The sequence below is a fragment of the Macrotis lagotis genome, chromosome X (genome assembly GCF_037893015.1).
Source record: "Macrotis lagotis isolate mMagLag1 chromosome X, bilby.v1.9.chrom.fasta, whole genome shotgun sequence".
NCBI lineage: Eukaryota > Metazoa > Chordata > Mammalia > Peramelemorphia > Peramelidae > Macrotis > Macrotis lagotis.
This window is the reverse complement of record NC_133666.1, coordinates 348,771,670-348,783,724: the sequence shown is the minus strand read 5'-3', so window position 1 is coordinate 348,783,724 and position 12,055 is coordinate 348,771,670. Positions and strand designations below refer to the sequence as shown.

Below are 12,055 nucleotides of genomic sequence, written 5' to 3'. Positions count from 1 at the left end.
GATTTCCTTCTGAAAACGGTAGTTTTTCTAATAAAAGTACTGCTTGCTTTGTTGAAAATGGATATACAAATCACATTATATATATATATATATATATATATATATATATATATATATATATATATATATATATTAATTTTTGCAGTAAGGAACTGTTGCCCAAAAGGTAAAATAGATTAGGGGTTGAAGTTGTATTATATTTTCATTCTTTTCAAAGAACTTCCTTTTCTCCAAAATATTTAGTAAAAAGATGACAATGCAAGCTCTAATAAGCCTTTTGATGTCACCTCTTTCAATTCTAATAACAGAAGTGAGTTTTTAGAGATAAAAAATAAATAATAAAGAAATAGAAGCTAAAACAGTCTAGAAAATGGAAAGACAGAACAGATAGTCACAAGAGTAGGTTAAAAGTACAAGCAATTTAAAAAGAAAAGATCACAGATTTTCTTTAGCAAGTTCATACTGGGTTAAATGAAAACATTTAAGGAGACATAATTTTCCTTCAATTTGTTATTTTTGAGAATAATGAAATCACAAATCGAATCTGCTACTTTTATAGGTTTTGACTTAACCAAGATTTTCAGTTCATTAATTCTGTAGCCTTTTACTTTTTTCATTTAAATAATTCCTTAAAAATTTGCCTAAATTTTGAGAAACTTGATTCATGATTTATCACAAGTAGTTCGTTATCAGTTCTTATAGTCCATAACAGTAAATTTGCTTGTTAGTGCTTGACAGCTAGTCTACTTGTGTTCATAGTTCAGGATACTAGTTTTTCCCATGGATCATGTTACCAAGGCAGTCAGAGATTTCAGCCTATTTTATCCAGAAGAATCATTTAAAGAAAAATTTGTAGCAAAAAAAAGCAAAAAAAATAAAAAAAATGTTTGATTCAAATGGGAAAAATGTTTATAATGTATTAATGCAAGACATTCATCTATTTACAGTTCTACCAGTTTAAAAAAAATAAATCAGAAAACATATTGATCTTATTTTGAAGACAGTCTCAGAAGGATTTTTTCCCTGTATCCAATGTCTTCACTAATCAGAAAAGTCCTGCTGCTTTTCCTCTTTGACTGAATACAAAACAGAAAGCTTGTACTTCTATGGAAAAAGCCATGTTATTTTGTTGAGAATTAAAGATTGAAGAATGACAGACAAAGTATGGCAAACAATTTTGCATGTATTTGTCCCTCATTTGTTCACAGGTAGAGATACAAATTGATATAAAAAGCTGAGTAAACTCAGGAGGTAGATAAACATCTGTTTATTTGCAAGTTCATTGAATGTAAAGCTATGTCCATGTTGAACAGGGCTGAAAAATATTTTGTTATCTCTCTTGACTGCATTAATTTCATTAAAATATCTATAGCAACTAAAAAACTATTTTCCAGGAGTTCAGACAGTTTGACAGGAAAGAACTCAATGGGATAAAGTAACTAGGTATTTTTTTCCAATTCCCCGAGGAGCTCTATTTATTGTGGAGTAAACAAGGACATTAAAAGCTTTGGCCATTATTCCTTTGCTCTCAAGACCAGTGCTACTTTTAATACACTTGGATTTGTCACACTCAATTGCGTGATCAGGCTGTTGAGTTTAAGTTCATCTTCACAAGTATGGAACAGAGGTGATGGGTGAATAAATTCTAGTCTAAAGGAACTTTCAATAGGTGACTTACATGCACTGACTAAAACTTCTGTGATCTATGAGGCAATGGAACTATCAAAACCCCAGTTTGAAGAATCTGGAACTCGGTCATTGAGAATTCTACGGAAACTAGCCGTACTTATATTGATAATTTAGAATTGCTCTTCAGTCCACTAATGCCCACTGACTAGGCTTTGTTTCCAACATCCATTAATGCAATTTGTCAAGATATCTTTTTGAATAGTTCTCTTGGTGGGGACAACATTAACTGGGAAACAACAACAACCAAAATCCCACTTGTTCTAATGGAATTATAGAGTGCTGGGTGGTCAGATTCCTGGTGGTTTTGACCGGATTGGTGGAAGCTGGCTATGAAGGGGTTGATCATGGGGGCTCATTGACGTATATCTCCCAGATCCCAAAGAGGGTGATGAGATGATGAGCTGCACTGAAGAGTAGGTCTGGTGGTTGGAGCAGAATCAGGAGCACCGAGGACAGACTGAAAAAGTTTACCTTTTTGACATAGTGATGTGGGAAGTTGGACAGGCTCTTGAAGCTGCTGCTGCTCCTGGGCTTCTCTTCATCCAAGGTGATTCCCAGCTAACTGGGGACAAACTTATTCTTCCCCCAAGGCAACTGCTACTGCCATTATGGACTCAAAGTCCCAGATCCAGTCTACAGCAGGTACCCTCCCCACAACCTTGAATTTTCTTACTTATCTTTTTGGGATAAAGATAGTGCTTGGTTCAAGTGCTATTAGTTTGCATGGATTGATAGCAACTGGATTTAATTACAAATTGCTCTCTAGAATGATTGAGTCACAGGCAGTGTATTAGTATCTCAATTTTCCCATATCCCTTCCAGTGTTTGTCATTTTCCTTTTTGGTCTTGTTAACCAGTTTTATAGTTGTGGGGTGGTGGCTCAGAATTGTTTTAATTTTCATTTCTCTAACAAATAATGATTTAAAATAATTTCCATAAGGCTATAGATAATTTTGATTATTAAATCTGAAAGCTTCTTATTCATAACATTTGACCATTTATGAATTGAGGAATGACCTTTTTTCTATAAATTTGATTCAATTTTCTATGTTTAAGAGAATTATTTATTTAAGAATTATTTAAGAGAGATTATTTCCAAGCAATATTGAAAAACAGAAAGACCAGAAGCAAAAATAAAACTTTCGAGATAATTAAAGTAATTCAGAAGTGAGGTCGTAATGTTCTAAATTATGGTGGACTTAGTGTAATGAGAAAGAATCTTATGGATGATATAGATATTGAGGAGGTGGAATCACAAGCTATGGAAATAAAACAGATATGGAAGTTGAGAAGGATAGCAAAAAGTGGATAATGAACCATCGTTTGAAGCCTTGGCTATTATCAGCATTAGAGGGAAAGATGTTATGCTCCATTTTGGACATTATACATTTGAGATGTGTATGGGACATGAAAATAGGCATCTTTAACAATCACTTCAAGATATATAGCATGAGTTCAAGTTAAAAGGGGCATCGGTATTTATAGCTTTGGGAATTATCTGTATGGAGATGGTAGTGGAATATAGGGAATTCTATTGAGATCAGAAAGAAGAAACATAAAGAGGCAAGAGATGAGGCACTCAAAGCCATGCATGGGCAAGGGCTTCAAGAGGGACAAAATATGAATAAAGGACCTGAAAGGAGTGAAAGAAGAAAAAGTCTGACACATAGGGAAAAAAAGTGGGGACAGAGATCTACTAGAAAGACCTGAGGAAGAAAGAATATTCAAAGGGAAGGAGCAATCACTAGTACTACACACTGCAGAAAAGTGGGACAATTCATCAATTTAATTTCACAACTTAATAATAGTGATTTCTGTGGAGACTGGAATTGATTTTTGGAATTAAGAGTTATCTGAATGGAGGAAGCACTGAAGATTTTCTAACAGATATCAGAACAAGTTTCAAATGATAGCTTTCCCTCCACTCCCCTTTTTTCACTCACAGAAGCATAACCATTCAATAGGTGATAAACAGAATCACAAGTTCTTGGCAGAAATATACAAACTTTATGTGAGGATTCAAAAGGGAAGCAAACTGTGACATATACCTGAACAAAAAAAAACACAAAATTTTGAAGGAGATCTTTTGGCTTCTTACTGTCTAATAAAAATAGTGAGAATACTAGGCACTGACCTGATCCAGTCAAATGATAAAGGATGACTACTGATGTTAATACCTAACTACAAAATAGGTTAAAAAACTTTTATTTATGAGAATGATCCTCGGGCATTCCATCCTGCTCCACATTACATAAGACATTCGGTGGTTGGCTTCTTTGGTAGTTAAGTGAAGTCTTGGAAAATTGCTCTGTTTAAAGCATTCATAGATAGGTGGGAAAAGAAAGTTGACTCAGAAAAGACTGAAAAAATCAGTTTGATAATCATATTTTCTTTGCTTAAAAGAAATAAAAAACAGTACACATACGAAATTTTATGCCCTTTTTACTTATTATAGAATCTTTTCCATAAATTCTTCAAAAGGAAAAAATTGCAACTAATTCTATTCAATTTTTATTCATTTTATGTTTTACATAATGAGACATTCCATAACAGACTTCTTCCTTCTTGGTGAATTTTAATAAATATGATAGCTAAATGGATAGAAGTTGATATACAGACATATATGCATAAAACACATGTATTCATATAAATAAAATATTTGAAGTATACATACATATTTATATACATCATATATATGTATATATGCATATATTTCACTTCAAGAATGTCACTTTTTCTGGATGAGCTTTTTTAAATGTTATTCAGGTTATCAATTATTTGAAAAGTTTCAACATCACCCTTTCTCTCATTTTTCAATCAGTGTGAGATAAACTCTATATCAATCAGAATCAGTGTATCTCCCCTTTTCTCCTGATAATTAAACAATGTTAAATCACTTCTAATGGGAAACTTTGCGCAAAAATTACATGGTGTTCCACAATGAATGGGAACAGAGAACTCCCTGGAGCAAAAGTCAATCTGACCTGAATCAAAGTATTTCAATAATCTTAAATGATGGCAATTCACTAAAGTATTTTTTTTAAGTTAACAAGACAATGGAACTTATTATTTCTCATATCTATAGTGAAGGAGAAGAATAATATACAAATAAATAGAATGGGGTGTAGGTAGCAGGTCCCAGATAAAGTTCATTCCTATCTGAAACACATAATGGATTTACATCATCTTGTCAAAGAAATATATCAAAATCAGTGGACAATAAAGGGTCAAGGAGGATAACACTAGTGAGGCAAAAATCTAAATCAAAAGAAGCTTTTTGAACTGAAAGGGGAATGAAAATGAAAAGGAAGAGGTGGAAGTAGAGTATAGAAAGGGAGAAGAGGAAAAATATTTAGAGGTGTTGCTTTCAACAATATTTTTTTTTCTTTCACAAGAATACAATTTACTATACCTCAGGGCTAAGAAAAAAGCAATCAGTAAGGATGGGGTTAAGGATTTGTTTAAAAGAAATATCATCCAACAAATAGTTTTAGTTTGGTGAGATTTTGAGAAAGTATGGTTGGTCATGCACAAAGAATGTTTGAGCATAAATAAAATAGTGGAGTCAGATAAATAACTATCTTATTTTCCTTCTTTAATAAGAAATCAGAACTTCATTTCAGGAAATATCCCACAATTTTTCTTAGGAAACAGATAGAAAGGAGAAAGGTTTGTTTGAAATCAAATTTGTTGTATAATACATTCCTTTCTCACAGAAAGAATATTTAAACTAATTTTAAAGGGAAATCACACATCTCATCTTTATTAATAGTTCTGACCATTATTTAACCAATTTATTAAAATTGCAAAATATACTTAGTCTAAATAATGCAAAAATAACTACTTGTAATGTATGTAATAGAAAAAATAAATTGCAGAAATTAAATAAGATCTTTTGAATTTATGCTCAACAAAGTTTGATTTTTCCAATATGTAAACAATTTATTATATTTTCAAACAGCAACAAAAACTCTAGAAATGCAATTACTTATTTCAGTCAAATCTTTTAGAGCTATGCTTAGTCTACTGTTCCAACTCTCTCACACACACTCTGTCTCTCTGTGTCTTACTTTCTCTCACTTGTTCATTGACCCTATAAGAGCATACATATTAGAATCCTCATTTGTTCAAAGGGAAATAAATGCTGAATAAGTTGATATAATTGAATTAGAGAAATTATTATATGGGAAGAGGGGAGAAGAAATGAATAAGTTAATGAATGCTTAGTTTATTGTTAGCTGTTGATATGATTAAGTTAGTTTCTTTTTAATAGTCTTATTTTGCATAATTACATGTAAAGGCATTGTTTTCAATATTTTGAGTTCCAAATTTTTATTCCTTTTCCTTTCACTCTGCTCTTCCTAAAATTATAAAAATTTGACACAAGTTATTATGTGTATAATCATGCAAAACATATTTCTATATTGATCAGGTTGTGAAAGAAGAAAAACCAAAAGAAAAAAACAACACAAAATTAAGTGAAAATAGAATGTTTTGATGTGCATTCAGAATTCATGTTTTTGTTCACTGGATGGAGATAACATTTTCCATCAATGAAAACATTTTAGATCATTGTTTTGCTGAAAAAAATTAAGTCATTCATAATTTATGAACATACAATTTTCCTATTATTGAGGGCAATATTTCCTGGTTCTGTGCATTTCATTTTACATCTTTCATAAAAGTCTTTTGTCAATTCTATTTTTCAGAATTTGTTTCCTTCAGTAGATTTTCATTATTCTGTTTTATTTATCCAGTTCTGTTTTTATACTTTTAAAGCATATGTATTATTTTCTAAGCCGTGTTATGTTCCTGTATCTCTTTAATTTCTTTTCCTGATTTTCCTCTGCATTTCATTTAATTTTGAATTCTTACAAGTGTTCTTTCTACATATGAATTCAATTCCAAATTTTCAGTAATCTTTCACATTGGTGTTGAGACATTGCTGTTCTGTTTTGAGTTTGTGTCTTATTCTTCTGTTAGTTATTTTTATGTTAAAGTCCAAGGCAGCTTTTATACCATCCTCGCTTGTTCTATTGCTATCACTAGGATATAGAATGTGTTCAAGGAAAACTAGTTCCTCTGGTGTGAGATTACCAACCCCCTTTTAAGTCTTCTTTCCACCTTTGATATTCACTTGAATCATAGAATTCTCTCCTGTGACTTCAAGAAGCTGCAGCATACATAGCAGCCCCACACCAGTAAAGAGTTTCAATAGATGGGATAAATCAGGTTGAGGGTAGCTGAGGGGGTCTCAAACTCAACAATGAGTGAGGAGTGTGTCTGCATCATACATATTGTAGAGGACCAGCCCCAGGGAGTGATATTCACATATCCTTGGTGGTGATCTTCATCAAAGTTATGCATGGATTATTGCTCATTGTATCTTTCCTTTGGCTCACCAGTGAACCCTGACCTAGGATAATCTTTGGCTCCAGGGGTGTTTGTAAAAGGTTTGTTTGTTAGAGAAGTATGCATATTTCTAAGAACAAATATTGTAAATTGTAAATAAAAAATGTACCCAGAAAATTGTAAAACTAGGTCTCCTTTAACCCATCATTACTGAGATAAGTTTTACTATAAAAAGTCTGATTTCCAAAAATAAAGTTGGTTAATTTTCACTTCCCAACCTTTAGTGTTTGGATATGTTTTTCTACCTGACCTGACTCTCAGAAATTCATGTCTACCCCACACCAGAGCTATTGCGGGTGATAGCATATAAAGACTTCCATGGGTGGAATGGACAGATGAGAACAATTAGTTCCAATGGTCATGAAGACAGCTGAAGCTCATGCTCTAAGAGAGCTTAGAACTTTTTAGACATCGAAGTTGCCAAGGTCATCCATTGAATCTAGAGACAGCACCAGTTGTCTTGACTCTACCTGGCCACTGCACTGGGATGAATTTGGAAGAGAAGAGAGACCAATGACTTTGTACAACTCTATCTCATGTAAAACCAATATATATATGAATCAAAAGACATCAATCTCACCATTTTACCATTCCTATCTTAAGTCCTCTGGCAACAGGCAAGGGATGGAATAGGATATGCAGATACACTGGGAACTATAATCACAACCCTGCACATACCTGTGGCCCAAGTCACTGAATCTTCTTTTGGAAGCAGCAGTAGGATTCTGCAGCCCCTGGGTTTCCGAGTAATCTAATCTTTTAAAGAACATATTGTTTACCTCCAGGTTTGAGGAAGGGTCTAGAAAAGATGCTCTAAAAATTGTCTGCTTACTTAACTGTAGCCTGATTTTTGCAGCAGGTAGAGATCCCACCAATAGTCAAAATACAAAATAATAGACAAAACCTTCATCAAAGAAGATCTTACTTACCATCGATATATAGAATATGAATACACTCATAGATGATACAAGATCCAAAAGACCTGAACAATGAACAACTCTTGTAAGGGAATGCAGCTAGTACCACATCCAAATAGCTGCCCTGAGTGAAACTGGACAGTCTAAACAAGTTCAACCAATGGAAGTCAGAGCTGGATCAACATTTTTCATGTGTGGCCTCAATGAAGAGAAGCAACATGAATCTTGGGTAGATTTTGCAATCAAAACTAATCTATTCAACCTATTTACATGCCTGTGAAAGGGAATGAACTCAAGGTGATAATCACTTGCACAAAAATGCCATGGCACTATCATCAGTGCCTGTGTTCCAACTGTTATGAACCCTGATGAAGTCAAAGAAAAATCTTATGAAGACCTGGAAACCCTTATTATCAATGCACTAAGAGAGGGCAAGATCATAATTCTAGGTGACTTTAATCCTAGAGGAGTCTACCAGATAGAACAGGGAATCCTTGGGAGAAATGGAGTAGGAAACAACAATAGAAAAGATCACTTAATAGTGAAGACTTGCATATCATGACCTCATCACAAACACTACCTTCCATCTACCTAATTATATTCAAATATACTGGATGCACCTTCACATAAACATTGGTATCTAATAGACTATGTGTTTATAAGGAGAAGAGGCAGTCAAGATGTGAAAATGATGAGGTCAATGTGGTGTGCTGACTTGATCATGGACTCGTCCTTTTCAAGCTAAATATTCACAATCAATTGAAGCAGGAGCCCCAAGGAAAAATGACTATCAGAAGAATTAATGTCAAGAAATTAAAGTACTTTGTTGAATTGGAACAGTTTGTTGCTAACTTGGAGAGAATGTTGAGCCAACACGTACTTGGAAATAGTGGAACAGAAAAGGAGTGGGCAGCTTTCAGTGATTTTGTGAACAGAACTACATATGATCTGGGTCAGAACACTCACAAGTATTAACTAGTTTGGTGAAAATGATGGGAAAATACACAAGTTTCTAAATGGAAAACAAGAACTCCAAGGTTTACCAGTTGTATAGTTCATCCTTTTCCAAGAATGCAGCATTTAATTCCAACAAAAGTGAAGTTTAGAGAAACCCAAGAGTTTTGATTCAGTAAGAAGGCAGAAAAAATTAAGTTTTAGTTGAATTACAACAATTTAAAGTGATTTTATGATGCTTTATGGACCAACGAAATATGGCATATCTCAACTACTCAGTGCTGATGGAGACACATTGATTAGTGATAGGGACATGAACCTAGAGAGGTGAACTGAGCACTTTATTAGTGTCTTTCACATCTGATCATTAATCAATGCAGAAGTCAATGACCATTTATCTCTTATTGAATTCAATCCATCCCTAGCTGCTGACGCTCTGAAAAAGAAGTTTTGCATTCCTTAGGTTCCTTTCATATGGCAAGTTCTAATTCTATTCCAGCTCATTTTTACAAAATGGGAGATCCATTGCTCATACAAATGCTGCATAAAATTTTCCATGTTGTATGGCTTGAGGAGTTTATCTCTATAAAGGTAAAGGGAATAGATTATCCTGTGACAATCACAGTAGTGGCAAAATTCTTGCCAGAGTCCTCCGCAATAGGGTGACCCTTCACCTGAAAGGTGCTGCGGCTTTAGAAAGGGTCAAGGAAGCAGGTCTGATAGAAGCAAAACAGAGTTCTCTATCCAATGTTTCTAAATATGACTTGTATTATATTGTCAGTCATGAAAGCTTATGGAAAAAATGACAAAATTTGGTTGCCTATGGAGGTTCATCAGTATGGTAGATCAATTTAATGACAGTATGCTTTCCCATGTTTAGGATAATGGAGGATACTGTCATGATTTCCCTGTCACCAGTGGAGTGAAACAAGGATGTATCCCTTGCTCCCATGTTCTAGCTAAACTACCAAGCATTCAGCCCTACTATAGAGAGCACAACTACAATGGGCTCATAATGTTCAAATGTCAAATGCACACCACAGGGTGGGCAGAAAAATAGTGATACAAGGATACTCTCAAGGGATTCTTAGCAACTCTGGAACTGAATGTGAAGGTTGGAAGACATTGGCACAGGACTGACCAATGTGACATTCAGAAAAACTGTTGTTCTTGATGAGCAAGTCAGAATTGAAGCAATTCAATGGAATGCATAAGTTTATAGTACCCACCCCAGGTGTTCACACTGTTTGTGCCCCACCTGAGAAGAGCATTCTAAGATCATATTAGTCTAATCTGTCACAGTTGAACATACTGTAATTTTTCTCTAACATAGTGATGTCATTTTGGTCATTTTTGATAATGAAGGACAAGAACCAACCAACTAACCCAAAATAAATATCAATGACCAGATAAATTTCTTCTTGTTCTTTACATATTCTATTTAGATACTTTCCTTATTTTCAAGTTAATGCCCTGTTCCTGGGGTGGAAGGGACATTGTCCCAAGTTTTTCTGCAATAGACTATAGGCACTGACTATTTTCCTGGTGTTGCACTCGATGTGCCCTGAGACCAATCGGAAACCTCCTGCCTGGTGCTATACTGAGGGGTAGGATGAAGGGGCTTGCTGGTGAAGCTGGAGGTTGCAGGGGTATGATCTAATGCAGCCTTGCAGAAGGTGTTAAGTGGTGCTAGCTTGTGATCTTTCACTTCGTACTGTGCTGAGGTAAGAGGAGAACCAATGTACTATACTGTGATCATGGAGGAGTGGGTCTTGTTCCTCACTTGGGGAAATACCAGTGTTTAAATTTGTCCAATGGCATACTTCCACACTGGGGTACAAGGTCTTCTACCAGTTTGCTGATACAGAGTTTGCTGCTAGCATTCCACATCGATTCTTATCCTGGACTGTACTCCCCTTTAACTGGAGGACAACAGACCTTTCCTCAGTACCTTGCAATTTTTGTTGACTTAAAGGTTGTTTCACCCAATATTTTTGCTGGTACTTCTATTCCAGAATTCAGTTTGGAATGCTATTTTATAGTTGTTTGGTGGTGAATATAGGAGAGTTAAGGCAATTTTTTGCTTATTCTGCCAGCTTAACTCCCAGAATAAATCCAAGACAATTCTTTTTTTTTTATTTAGTTTTTTCAAGGCAATGGGGTTACGTGGCTTGCCCAAGTTCACACAACTAGGTAATTAGTAAGTGTCTGGGGTCAGATTTGAACTCAGGTACTCCTGACTCCAGGGCCAGTGCTCTTTCCACTGCACCACCTAGCTACCCCCCAAGACAATTCTTAAAGCAAGAAAACTACTAAAAATAAAGTTATATTTTACAACTTTATAAATTGAAATTATATTTATATTTAAATAATTTGATTCAAAAAATGTAGAATTGGAGTACATGTTCATAGACTGTAACTATAAAATACACACACATACATACATATAAATATACTCATTAGAATATAAATATGTAAATGGTATAAAGATATTATAGACATGAGTGTCTATACATATATACGCAAATGGATGTATCAACATATGTGCCATTGCATACACACACACACACACACACACACACACACACACACACACACATATACAGACCCTAGAAAGCCAGAAACAGGTCTGTGATTGGATCAATGGTAGCACTGACAGTAGCCAGACCCCTCAGCCCACAGATGACTAAACAGCACAGAAAATCAAGAGAGGTCTGTCACACCTGGGTGAAAGTGGAACACAGTCCAAATCAAATAAAGAAAGCATGGTGTGGCCCCCAGAAAACTAGGACCAGTTCAATCCAAGTAATGACAGCATGGTGTGGCCCCCAGAAAACTAGGACCAGTTCTTGGGAGCCACTCAATGAATTATAGCAGCAGCTGCTTCCTGAGTGAGCAAAGGGGATTTCACAGAGAATCAGACAGAGATTATAGGGGTCTTTTTGCTACCTAACACTGAGACTGTGCTCTGTTACTCTGTGATCCTTTCATCCCTGTCACAGTCCTATGTAGAGCAATCTCAGGGTTAGGAGGAGCACTAGCACACTTGGAGGAGCTTGGGGAAACAGTGAAGCTGGGACACT

General features: G+C 35.0%; 1 pseudogene; it reads right to left on the bottom strand.

Annotated features, from left to right (window-relative positions):
• Nucleotides 1-957: 957 nt before the first annotated feature.
• LOC141499101 (CCR4-NOT transcription complex subunit 11 pseudogene) lies at nucleotides 958-10,862 on the bottom strand (annotated as a pseudogene).
• Between the last annotated feature and the right edge of the window lie 1,193 nt (nucleotides 10,863-12,055).